Raw genomic sequence first — 13752 nt, 5'->3', positions numbered from 1 at the left:
CTTCTGAGCATGGAATCCCCCTTGGTTTTCCAGACCTTGGCTTGACTTGAACACTTCCTTTTATCTTCCATTTTCTGATGAAGTTCATGATAGTGACCTTCCTAGTGGAAATAGGTACAAATTTTTGTAGCCTTCTCCTTGTTAGTGAAAGTTAACCATCTTCATTCTAATGTCCTTGGACGACTCTTTAGAGGAGTTCCTGGTTGTTAACCCCAGATAGTTTTCAAGTCATGGTGTGACCTCAGAATACCTAGTTTAACCCTGTTATTACATTCATTTGATGCTCAAACCTAACTGAGTCTGGGCATTAGTCTGGGCATTAGTCTGGACATGCCTAGTGAATTCCATTCACTTAAATATTCATTGTAACATGCATTTTTACCTGGGGTGCCACATTTATGCATTACACTGTAGGTGCAATAGCTTACATCGGCAGTGAATTCTCATGTCACACTTGTGTCACATTGAGCTCTCTTGGTCCTTCAGTTTTTATTGGTGACAGAAATGTTAAAGGCACAGAGACATTTGAACTGGCAAATTGTATTTGTCCAAGCAGGGAAATTGAGAATATTCCCACCAGAAGGAGGCTTCATTACAGCAAAATAAATAATTTTCTCGCATGAGGCACAGTAAATCAGCAGCAGTTGTCTATGCAAAATGCCAGGAGGCTATGCATGATATCTGCAGACATGCACTGTAGAATTAAACCAGGTTAATGAACCTGGTTTAGGTTAGGTTTCTTGTGCCTATTATCACCCTGGGTGAAGATCAAATAGTTATGTTGACCATAGTGCCTGACAACATTCAGCAGGGCTTTAGATATTTTGGCAGTAGCTCTTAGTGATAGGTTCTTGTAGCCTTTAGTACAAATAGGCTTGCTCTCTTTCCCAACTTGGTCTTGTAGTTGATGTTTTTCTCATGACCACATTAAGTGTGCTGCTCAGCATTGCTTTTCGACAGCTCCGCTCCTCCCTTCCTTGTTTGCTCTCAGCAGCAGAGGACATAATCAGGTGCGTTTGACATCATTTGCACGTGTGATGTCACAGCAGCACGTGCCAAGCAACGTCTGCGCTGGATGGAAGCTCTCAATTGGGATTGCAGAGAGTGTCCCACTGGAGGGGGAGGAAAGACTCCAAACATGGAAAGGAGCCGCTGCGGTTGCTAGGCAGCCATGCTAAGGAAAGCATCTCTATTTGGACTCCTGATTCCTCTGTCCTCTGCCCACCACAGGGTGCAGAGCTGCTCATAACCAGAGAGGGCGCCCAAACTGCATAATATGTAGCCCCTGCCTTCCACACTGCCATCCAGAGGAGGAAAAACCTAGGACAGCCCCAAATAATCCCCTTTAATACCCTTCTGCGCTTGATTCCCTGGTCTATGATTGGAGGGCGACATTCCTGCTGCTGTTTGGGGTGCCTGATTGGTCCGGTCCACCGTTCAGTGAGCGAGGGTTTGTTAAGCCGAACCTTAGGGGAGGCTCTTTAGCATATTGGCCCGTGAGGAGGCCAGGCAGAGTCTTAACATCAGACTGCAAACACGCTGAGAAGAACTGGCCTGGAGGCTGGGACGAAGGAGCGTGGGGGTGGGTGGGGGGGTGTGTGGGGTGTCAGAGACTGCGAGAAACCTCACATGGTCTTGCCAGTATCAGTGATGGATGGATGGATGGATTGGGGGGGGGGGGGGGGGGTGCTTCAGGGAAACACAAGGATGTATTGACAGCATTCCTTCTGATTGGTGAGAAAAGGATGGAGCGGAAGACAGATTGGTGTTAAGGAGGACAAAAAGCATCCAGAAGAGGGAGCTCTGCCCTGATGCTGATGCTGTGCACTGCACTGCCTCTGCACCGCTGCGTGCCTGTGTCTGTGTGAGTAAGCGTGCGTGTGTGTGAATGAGTGAGAGAGCAAGAGAGAGAGTAGAGAGAGAGATAGAAGCAGAGAGAGCGGGGGCGTATTGGATGTGTGTGCTCTGCTGCACAACCACGGTAGTGTGAGCTGAATGATGCTTGCTGCATGTCTCTCTCGGTCTCTCTCTCTCTCTCTCCCTCTCTCTCTCTCTCTCTCTCCCTCTCTCTCTCTCTCTGTCTCAGCGCTGCCTGGCTGCGCCTCTCTCTTGCTGTGGTTGGATGAACCATTTTATGCTCCGGAGCTGCCATAGCTGCTGATCTGGCCCCACCGCTGGCTACTCTTGTCTTTGAAAACCCGGGAGGAAAGCGCTGCCCTCCGTACTAGTCTCCTGCTGCCGCCACTGAGGTACAGTGCTGTGTCCTGACGCCTGTCAAGCCCTGTGTTTTTCTCAGACAGGGTTCATTGTGCTGGCTCTGCTGCAGGATCCTGGCACCGCTGCTTCTGTTGGGGGCCAGAACGGATCATAATAACATGCTTCTGAGTCCCAGCCTGTTTGCAGTTTATGTATTTTGTAATTGTGAGTTTCTGTTTGTGTTTCTCAAAGAGAGACGTATTTTTTTTAGGGAATGCAGAATGCCCTAGCTTTGACAAAATCACAGGCAGGAGTCAGAGGACATTGCAAATTGTTTTTACATTTAATAGGAACACACTGTTATTTTTACAATATGTTATTTCTTGAGTAATCCTTCTTGCTGAAGAGGAATTGTGTGCTTTTACACAGCATCAGCACTGTGTTTGTGGTGGCTGGTTTGACATGGCGTGAGGGGTTGATGTTAGTTACCTTCATCACTAGCACCCCTGTGTATTAGAGATGCCTACTGGATATACAGCAATTCGTTGGAGAGAATTAGTAATGTACTCTGGAGTGGGAGATCATTCATGAGTCAATAGGAAATTCTAATAAGAGAGTTTGCGGGTTGGTATTTGTCAGTAAATTATTGTTTATTTGGCTTTGAATTTTGCATTTATACAGATTATCTGACAAATTATGAACACAGTAGAAAGACTATTTGTTCTGGGTTATGGGCACAAACATATTTTGCATATTTAGTATTTATTACTTGTTTGTATTACTTATAAAGCTTAAAAAATGTTTTGTGTGATCACATTTGTAAAGATGAATGGTATTAATGTGTAGTTTCAAGCATACGTGATATGTGCACCCAGGCATGAGTGTGCATGCAGGCTTGGGTGTGCAGCCATGTGTGCATGTTTCAGACATCTCCCAAGGTCACTCATTGAATAGGGTTCCATAATTAGGGCTCTCACTTTTGACCAACACCTGGGATGTGTGAGGGTGCTCTGCCCAAAGTCCCATCCATACTGCAGCTCCACCTGGCTACCTCGACCGGCAGGAGCAGCCATTCATCAATATGCTATCCCTGAACTGTGGGAAGGGCGCTTTTATCTTCACTATTCACAGCGCGCAGGTATCCATATCCCTTGAATTACAAGCAAGAGAGGTTAAAGCAAGAGATAAAGAATTGCATTGTGCTTCAGGACTCAACCAACTGCCATTTGTATAAAATTCTAAGAATTGTTTTCATGTTATAAGGACTATTTAATATGGAATTACAATTACAATTTAGAGGATTTATTATTAGTTTTATTACAATTTTTAAATATAACATTTTTATTTTATTGCAATGTTTTGGCATTGTGCCATTGTTTTTTTGGGGGGCAAATCCCACCCATCAGATGTAGCAAACAGTACGACGGATGAATAGATAGAACTCTCTAACTTGGTTTATTTAAACCTCTGTATATATATATTGACATATTGACATATTGAAAGGTCATTAATCATAATTTTAAGACTAAAATCTGGTCAATGTGTGTAATGTAACTACTCCACTTCCTTTACATTCTTTGTTGTGCCAAACTGTCTCAAGGAAAGTAATTTCAACATTCTGTCAGTGTTTTCTTCTGGTTTAAAGAAAACATTTAAAATAACCAAGAGCAAGATAGCAATTCACTCTGTACCACAATACATTAAGTGGTACCAAAAGATAGCTTTTAATCTTTTTTTTTCCAACAACATTTTACAATATAGGTGAAAATGTTGAAGCACTGATATAATGTTCAGCGTGTCAGCGTCTGTAACTTTTACACCCTGTTTGTCCACTCGTGGATGAGCTGTGGGGTGGTTGCAGATCAAACCGTTGGACCCTCCAGTGTTGGTGAGCTTGAATTCACTGTGTAATCTTGCAGGACTGATTCTGAGGTGCTGGTTGAGTGCTGGCTGTCGAGAGAGAGAGAGAGAGAGAGAGAGAGAGAGAGAGAGAGAGAGAGAGAGAGAGAGAGAGAGAGAGAGAGAGAGAGAGAGAGAGAGAGAGAGAGAGAGAGAGAGAGAGAGAGAGAGAGAGAGAGAGAGAGAGAGAGAGAGAGAGAGAGAGAGAGAGAGAGAGAGAGAGAGAGATCCACAGTGACCCAGGCTGTAGTAACAGCTGCTACATAGATGCTGCTGCCGCTATTCCCGGCGCCTCGATGTGGCCTGGATGAGGCACGTGACAGCGTGCCGCGGCGCGAGGCATTAGTGATATGAACAGCAGTGTCCAAGGCTGCAGTTACATAACAGTGTCTTCACTGGGAGATCTCCCTGAAGACGATGACTCTAGGAGACTGACAGCAGAGTGAAAGTACATTAGCGCTGTTACTGTGTGGTCAAATATCATCCCGTCCTAAGCATGACAAAGCAAGCTTGTTTTCTTTTGATCTTTAACTCTGTCTTATACTCGTGTGTACTCAGGATATTCTCATGCAAGGGTAGATTTATGTAAATACTCTGCAAACTAGATTATAAACCCTGGTGCCTAGTTCCTCTCTACAGCAGATCCTCACTAAGCATATAATGCTCAGTATCTGTACGTGTGTGTTTGTGTGTCTCTTTGTGTGTGCATGCATATGTATGTTTACATAAGGTGCCTATGTTTTGGTTACACCTTGCTCCCCGAGCGCAAATGTAATGTAAGTTGATATGTTGTGCCAGCTGTCATCATGTTCTGGCAGCTTTGCTGTTTGCCGTCGTCGTATTCAGACGTCAGGGAGGGCTTTTGGCTGCTGACCGCTTCGGAGGTCAGTGGAGAGTGGCTAGTAATCACCTCAGGGAGATGACTGCATTCATAATTGATTGTTTTTCAAGTTGATCAGGGCTGCCCACTCTGTCAGATGGACCACACTGATGTGGCTTTAAAAGCAGAGATTAGATTGCCGCTCCGAAAAGTTGGGTTCCATAGAACGTGGCATCAGAGATTAGGCATTGCCTGCTTTTAATGATAATGATGTTTTATGTCCTGGATAGAGTCCCAAGGTCATTTAAAAATATAGAAGTATATATCCTTACAGTTTACAATTTCCTTAAAAGGTCACGTTAATTTGTCTTTTTCGAGACAAATGCTTGACATAAATCTGGTGGGATGCTCCAACTTTTTCATTGTTAATGGGTTCCAGTCACGTCATTGATTGTTGTTATGAGTGTTAAGGCTTCAAGGCAAAGCAGTGCTTCTGGGGGACCAACACAGTTTTACTCAGCATTAACCAACCTTAAATTTGCATAGCTGTTAATGCCTCATCTATCATTTAAAAATGGGCATGGAGAAAGTCCCCAAAACATTCATAATATGATCCTTGGGTGTGAAACGGTGTATGCGGTGTCCAATATGTATTGTATTTCCTCCCTCAAAGTGATAAATATTGGTTTGCTGTTCTATGTGTATTGTCCACCTGGCCTGAAGTTAATTCGAGACACAGCACAGTACTGGCAGGAAATAATACAGACATACTCCGCCAGTTTTTTTTTGTTTTTTTTTTTTTTTAAGGCACATTTGCTGTTTCTGCATCACTTTCAATGCTACTGTAATGCACTTGGGTGTTAATACTTTGTGTTTGTGGGAATGTGATGGACTGTAACATCCTGATCAAGTTGAATCTCACACCAGATTATGATGCTCTGTCGTACAGTGATGTTACACAATGATTCCCACTGTGGAGGGATTCTTCTTTAGTACCTGTTTGGCAGCAAAGGCCAAACTCCATTCTCACCGGTCTCCATGGGTTTGTGGGGCTCAGGTCTTCTCACTGGGCCATTGACAAACAGGGGCACAGGGTAATTGCACTGGCATTGTCTGACTTAAATAACATAAAAGAGGCTTACATGACATACAGAATCCTAAACTGACTCATTATGCCTGCTATGCCAAATTAACAGTAGCATGATAGTTCATGTAAATATCAACAAATCCAAGAAAAGCTAGGATAAAAGTTTGTTAATTTTGACATATGAGTCAGGACCACTCTCATCAATATAACTTTATTGTATTAAAGGCATGGTTTCTTTATGGAATATTCCTGCCCATCAACACAAGCGGGCCTTGATAAGCAGGAAAAAAATCACAAGTCTCCCAAATGGGGACTGGCAGAACAGAACCGGCCACAGCAGGAGGAGTAGCAAAGGAGAAAGTATTGAAAAGTTATGAAAATTAAACCAGATTGGTTAACGGCATTGATCACATGAGTAGGATCAGCTTAACCATTGTGCTCTGCCGGAACTGACCCTTTAGTGTTTACCGGGGTGTTGATATGGTGTGGTGTTTTTTCTTTCACCCACTGTAGTGCCATGTTTGTAAGGTAGAACCCTGCATTTGGTTGATAAACAGCAAGTTACCTGCACAAATATGTGCTGGTGTGTAGTTTAAGATCTGTATTGAAACCTGCAGTTTGCTTTGTGGGTGGAATGAAGCGAAGCACCAGGTGGTTCACATTTGAAAAATCTTGTTACATTTGTGTGTGTGTGTGTCTGTGTGTGTGTGTGTGTGTGTGTGTGTGTGTGTGTGTGTGTGTGTGTGTGTGTGTGTGTGTGTGTGTGTGTGTGTGTGTGTGTGTGTGTGTGTGTGTGTGTGTGTGTGTATATATATATATATATATATATATATATATATATGTGTGTTTACTTTTTATGTTAAACAGAAATAATAATAATCAGAATTTGAATGGTTTCAAATTACTTTTCAAAATGCAGCAGCCGAATGACGGGTTATGCTTTAGGTTTGTGGTTTCATCGCCCACTCAGTTGCCCACCCCACCCCTAGTTTAAGTTTTATGTACCCTATAGAAAAACAACAAAAATATTGGCCGAGATACATATAGCAGTAATAACACTACTTTAATATTTAATAATTCATCGTTAATAATTGTCTCATAAAGGGCACCACCCCCATTTTTTTTAGTTTTGAGAAACAAATGTGTTTATATTAAGTAACTCAATCATTAAGTGGAATTAATCAGTCTCGTACCTAAAGTGTGCAGTTCGTCTCTATTTCAGGGACTGCTAGTAATTACCTGAAGCTAAATATCACAAAACAATGTCCTTAATAATAAAAGAAGCATTTATTTATTCTAAAATACTTGGCAAATAAAAGGTAATATAAAGAAATGGGCATTAAAGAATAAAATAATAGAAAATCAATAAAACAGATAAGAAAAGCATTAACTGGTAAATAAAATCGTCGCTAAAATCGTGTGTGATTAAGGATATAATAAAGGTACTGGGAGATTAAATGTAATTCTAAATTATAACCTAAAAGTTTAGATTAGACACAAAATCCCATTAAAGGCAGAGTAGCAGAATTTGAAGAATAGTATATAATAGAGTAGCAGAATTTTCGAATTTCCGCCTGTTCAACTTACCCAGCGGCGCTTCTGCTCTGCTTTTCAGCTGCTGGAAGCTCTGAAGTGGTCGCGTGTTCCGCCCCAGGACACAACGCCCTTCAGTGGGGAAGATCCACTGTAGTGCAGCGTTGGGGGTGATCCGTTGGGATGGATTGGGAGTGGTTCGGTTTAACTTTGGTTTTGTCCATAATGGAAAGGGGGCGTGTCTTTGAGCCAGTCCCTCGGGGTGATGTCCATCCTCCGTTTCAATTTTACAATCCTATTTTATTCAACTGTTTCAGTATTTATTTTAGACAGACATTTCAAGCACTTCTTCCATCCCCTTCAATTCAACGATTGAACATCATAACTAGACTTTGTCCTGAAATTAAATCATTTCCAGGGATTAATGAAAACCTCCAGGCATTGCATACTTTCTAACATAGCACTCATGACAAATTCAGTGAACAATAAACATTGGTTAATAACAACTTGGCTTGACACATTTATACTTTACTATACTTTACTTTAAAAATTAAAAGTTATTAAAATACAAAACTTAATTTGAGGGAAGGAAATACAAGACACATTATGTGAATCCAACACTTGTCGGGAGGTACTTATCCTCTGCCACTCGATAGCAGCAAAGGTCCATGAAATACATTGAAAACAGAGCCTTGAGATCTACGCGATCGATAATTTGGTTACCGATTAACTTCATTAATAACTCATGTTGATACCGTTCTTGTTTAAAAACAGAATGATTTGCCGAGAGGTCCTCAGGAGTTTATGGTCGGGGATCTGGGAGAGTTCACACCTCTGTGTGACTTCGATGATAAACATTAGGGGTGTATGTGTGTGTGTGTGTGTGTGCGTGCGTGCGTGTGTGTGTGTGTGTGTGTGTGTGTGTGTGTGTCAGGTGAAGGGGTAGTCAGGTTATCAAAATAAAAGGTTGAGAGTAGGGATATTAACAACTAATTGACCATCGATTAATTGCTAATAAGAATTTAACTGATTACGATTTTGTCTTATCGATAACACCTGAACAATCTGCGGTCTTTGTGTAATTGTAGCAAGGGGCGTCGTTGTGGGGCGCAGGGCGTTTAAAAAATAAATACCCAGCCAGGAAGTACTAGTACTCAACGGAATGACAAGGGGCAGTTGAGAAAAAAAAGAAATCCAGCGGAGCAGGAAATAGTAGTAGTCGTAGTAGTAGTAGAAGTTGACGGAGGCTTCCAGAAGAATGACACACAGCTAACATGGCTGCGCTTAGAAAACGGGAGCTTGTAGATGCCGAGGAGGAAACTATATCTTTATTGTTGCTCAACAACTAATGCTGCAGTCAGATTGAACGGTAGACAGGAACGGGATAAAGGCACTTTCTGAACGGCACGGGGGGCATGGGGAAAGGTACAACAGCAAAACGAAACAAGCGTAGGTTGCTATGGTGATGACGCCAACAAAATATATTAAACTGAATTATTTATTGTCTGTTATTAGATGTCAACATTTTAGTAATGTGTAGTAATTTTATTAGCGTCTCGTTCTGAGTCACCCTTTTGTCTCGTGGGGTATTCAGACTCAGAGTTTGTTGTTGTGCCTTTGAAGTGTGTACAGGTACTCCTCACTTAACAACTGAGTTCCATTCTTAGGACCAGGTCGTTAAGTGAATTGGTCGATAAGTGAGGACCCATGTTATTTCACGGTAAGGGGGCGTGGCCATTGTGAATGCTAGTGTATTGAATACTGACCGACTGCAGGAATGAGACTGAGACTGAGCATTGTGATGAGATGAGATGTATACAGTGCATATAGTGTATATAGTATATAAAGGGTGATGTGCGATGAGATGCTTGACGCTGAGATGCCGCACACGCAGCACGTATGCCGCGGTATTGTACACAGCGTACAATACAGACTGGTCAGAGAGCTGGTCATAATTCCAAACAGTCATTAAACAGTGAGGTCGATAAGTGAGGAGTACCTGTATTGCATGTCCGTCAGAATGAGATGGGGAGAGAGGGGGTCGAGTTTGACATAGAGTTTTGTGGCCCTCCTTGGATCAGTTGAGGGGTTTCACATTAATTGTTTTTCAGAATTGGTGATTGGGCTGGAGCCGGTGAGAGACACCTTTCAGATACACAGGCTTTAATCTGTTCCCCTTCTCAGTAGGTGAAGATTAATCCATAGTTCTGGGATAAAGTCCAGGGTTATGAAGGACTGTTCTCTACATACAAATGTCGTAGAGATGACAGTAATGAAACACCTTATTTGAAGCTTCTTATCTGATCTATTTTCTCAGCATGCAGCGCTGAATGCAGAGCACTGACAGCTGACACCAATTCCACCAATAAATACTCATTTGGACTCGATCAATGAGGACACGTTCAGAATGTGTGCATCATGAATATTCATATCTTCCCGAGAAAATAAATTTGCTTGTCATTTCCTTTTTCCTTTTTGTGGTGTGGGGATGGTGTGATTTGAGCAGCTACACTTGACCTCGGTCTAGGTACCTGGGAGCCCAGGATCAGGGTGGCTGTATACCTGTTGCTCATTGGTCTAACAAGCAACAGGTAAAACTCCCATCACCACACACACTCAGGAGAGGAGCCGTTGTCATGACACGTGTCTATCTGCTCCTTTAACCTGTGCTGTCAGCATGGGGGGCATACAACACGGAGAATTTTTTTGCCATTGCATCGCGGACAGAGTTAGTCTGCAAGTGGAGTTCAGCTTCTTAACCTGCAATTCAACTCTTTGTTCATTCTTTAATCATCAAGAACTGATGCAACAACTCCTGTGGGATGACAAGAGCACAGCTTTTTGTCACACAAAACCACCACCAATCCCCGTCTTTTCTTGATTTTAACATGTTTTGGTCTTTAAACAACTGCATCATCATTACTACTCCAAGAGGGGGAGCATCACCAAGGGTGGCACAAATAAACATAGAACAAAGCAACAACATGTACGTGGAAAACATAAACATAGAAACATCGGATGATGACATGATCGACAAACAGAATTCATTAAGTCCAGGCAATTTGGAACAGCAATTTCGCACGTGGCCTCTTCCTGTGATAGCTATGGCAGTGAATGAGGGAGAAAAGAGGAGGGATGTAATCAGGAGGGCGTTTGGGTTAGTGTTCAAAGCAGGTGGTGTGTGTGTGTGTGTGTGTGTGTGTGTGTGTGTGTGTGTGTGTGTGTGTGTGTGTGTGTGTGTGTGTGTGTGTGTGTGTGTGTGTGTGTGTGTGTGTGTGTGTGTGTGTGTGTATTTTCACCGGTGAGTGCAGGCGACTTAACCAAATTAGTTCTGGTGTGGTGACTGAAGTCGGGATTATATCATGGCACCTCCAAACAGTGGAAAAGGCCCCGAAGCCACTTTGAGTCCCACAGCCTTATAGACACTCCATGACCGCAGGAATGCCCCAAGCACCATGCCCTGATGAAGACCTCCCAGACACACCCACGTATGGCCCCGAGGAGCATAAACCAGTCCCAGAGAGCACGAGAAGACCCTGCACCCCTGAAGCGTACACATTCAACCCACCCTCACGTGCAGGCACAAGACGCACCCACAGGCCCAGAACCCTAGACCTATTGTGTGGTGTATATACTGAGTTTGAGTTCTGGCACTGGGAGAGATAGGCGAAGCACAACCAGATCAAAGCAGGGGTGCAGTAGACCGGGCAGCGGCCACGCAGTCCCCACCCCGGGCCCAATCATGCCTCAGCGCCCCCCACGTTTTGTTTAGGTTTTTCTTCCTGCACAGGTACGGTTAAAAAATCAAACCAGACCAGAATGTTGGAGTCTTTTTGCCATTCCCTTTTTAGTTGTTACTTTTATCTGTTGTTTCTACTTCCCTGTGGGACTTCCTGGCTATTGGCAATGGATGAGAGCCATTGCTATGTGGGCTTCTTGCTTCTGTTAGTCTTCAGTGTATTTTTTTGCACTCACTCAGCTAGTAGGCTCGTTTCCCCTTAGTCTTTTTTGTATGAACCTCAAATCATTTACTCTATTTTGAAGACTGCAGCAACCTATTACTGTTAAAGGAGCAATAGACAACTTGATTGCACAGTGAAATGGCTATAGAATAATGACATCATCGTGTTTAGATTGGTTCCCTGTAAGCTTCACTTTCACTATGCAAGTCTCTGTGGCACCGGGTGCAAAACCCCGGGAAATGCTCGATTAAAGGCAGTGCGCGCAAGAAGTCGAATCAACCAATGTGCAACCATTAGAGGAAATGGCGGACGGCGTAGCAATCTACTACACGTAGATCATAAACCCTTGGCTTCAATATGAAAACGACTCATTGAAATCAGTTGAGAAATGTAAAGTTATAGTGCTTTTTATCCAGAAAAACCAAAGCTCCCCTGTTTACTTGTGTTTGTTTACAGGCGGATGTTGAAGCAGCGGGCCGAAGCAGTCAATGAGTGTCTATATATATATATATATATATATATATCTGGTTGTGTAACCAAAATAAATAAAATGTAACTAAAATTGTGACAATTTCAATTTAGTGAACATGCTTCTTTCTTCTGTTATTTCGTGTGGTATTGATAATTTCAACAGTGTTCACAGGAAAATATAAATCCATCCAGTTGTCTTTGTGACAATCATAATACCACTTAGAAACGCTAGGGGGAAGTTAAAAAGTTGTCTCCTTTATTATTAATTTCGATCTAAACTGTTAGAAATAGCTATATTCTCCATTTTAGTTGTGATATCTATCCTAGAAAATGGGAATTTTTATTTAATGGAAAGGTTTTTCGAACATAAGAAGTCTGACACCGCATCATTACCGTAATTTCCTGCTTTGACAAAAAAGTAGATTAATAATTGTATAAATGAACACTCAGCTTCAAAGAAGTTACTTAATATTTAAATGTAGGGTTCAGACAGCAATGCGGGAAGGTTTCTGTCTTCGATCAACGCTGCAGTGTGCACTACATGAAGGAGTGGAAAGTCTAATGAACGTGTGAAGAGCCCAGGATGTCAGAGCTTTAGGCAGGAGCTTCTGAATACCTAGAAGAAGCTTAGGAGGGATGAAAGTGTTCTACAGCAGAAAGAAGAGTGCCCTACAGCAGGAAAGCAGGACAGGACAAAGACAGCCCGGGCCAGATGTCCACTTGCGTTAGGAAGTTTACGGAACAGCTTCCTGCCAGGAGAAACAAACACTAATTGTCCGTTGGCCTGAGGTTGGGAGATGTGCAGCTGGGGACAAGCAGCTCAAAATAGCACTGCCTGTTCTCATGAGCAGTGGGCACATAGCACCGTAGCATTAGTATTCGGCACTAGAGCACAGCATGGAAAAAAAAATAGAAAAAAAAAAAAGGTCATCTTCCAGCCGTGGCCGCAAATGTCAGGGTGGGGTAAAGAGCGACACCAACATAGGGTGGGTGAACTGCAGGCAGCACCTCCGGCAGAGCCTCATATGTAGCAACCTACTGAGCCATCGTGTTGTGGACATTTGCAGAGAAATGTCACGTGTAAACAAGCCGAGCTAGTGTCATGGTACAGTATAAAATGTTCTGTCTCTGGCCCAGCGACATCCAGGCCGATTCCTGTGAAGTAGACCCTTTACATAGGGAGATGGGCTGCCCTGCTCAACTCAGGTTACAGCTCTTCCTCTATGACACAAAAGCAGCATCTGGTTCCACCTGACTGGAGCCATGAATTATTTAAGAGTGGGAATTATTATTTCCAGCTAGCTCCGCTGGGCAAGCAATAACAAGCAGTTTAGGCAGTACTTTCAGCGTTGCTTTCTAAATGGTTGAACATGGAGAGACAATGTTGTTTTACCACGTTGGCATCTTATACTTGTGTGGGTTTGTAAGTATATGGTTGAGTGCTGAAGTGTTGCCATGTCAAGGTGTTCTTTGCTTCTTAAATAAGGACAAGGGCATAGTGGAGCGTGTGGAGTTGATGTGTATTTGGCCTTAAACTATAATTTTGGAGTTCTGTGGATATGGTGGCCATTCTGTTGCACGGTATTAGAAAGATCAATTCATTTTCCCTGCTCTTTGTAGGAAAAATATTTAATAGATTCCGATTGCAAACTTCAGTTTATCCAATTGCTGCCCAGCAGATGTATGTTGATGAATGTAATTGTAGTTTATTTTACGTATTGTGTAAATCTTTTTCTGGAGCACTGTTGACTCAGCACCGCAGGTGGCTAGGTAGTCCAGTCAAT

The 13752-nt window shown here is 42.8% G+C and overlaps 1 protein-coding gene across 1 annotated transcript in view; it reads left to right on the top strand.

The window, feature by feature from the left end:
* rimbp2b (RIMS binding protein 2b) overlaps positions 1-13752 on the top strand; it is a 100683-nt gene that overhangs the window by 3757 nt on the left and 83174 nt on the right. The gene's annotated exons all lie outside the window — the stretch shown is intronic.

The sequence above is a fragment of the Zeus faber genome (genome assembly GCF_960531495.2).
Source record: "Zeus faber genome assembly, chromosome: 7".
In the NCBI taxonomy this organism is placed as follows: domain Eukaryota; kingdom Metazoa; phylum Chordata; class Actinopteri; order Zeiformes; family Zeidae; genus Zeus; species Zeus faber.
This window is presented reverse-complemented; position numbering and strand designations above follow the sequence as displayed.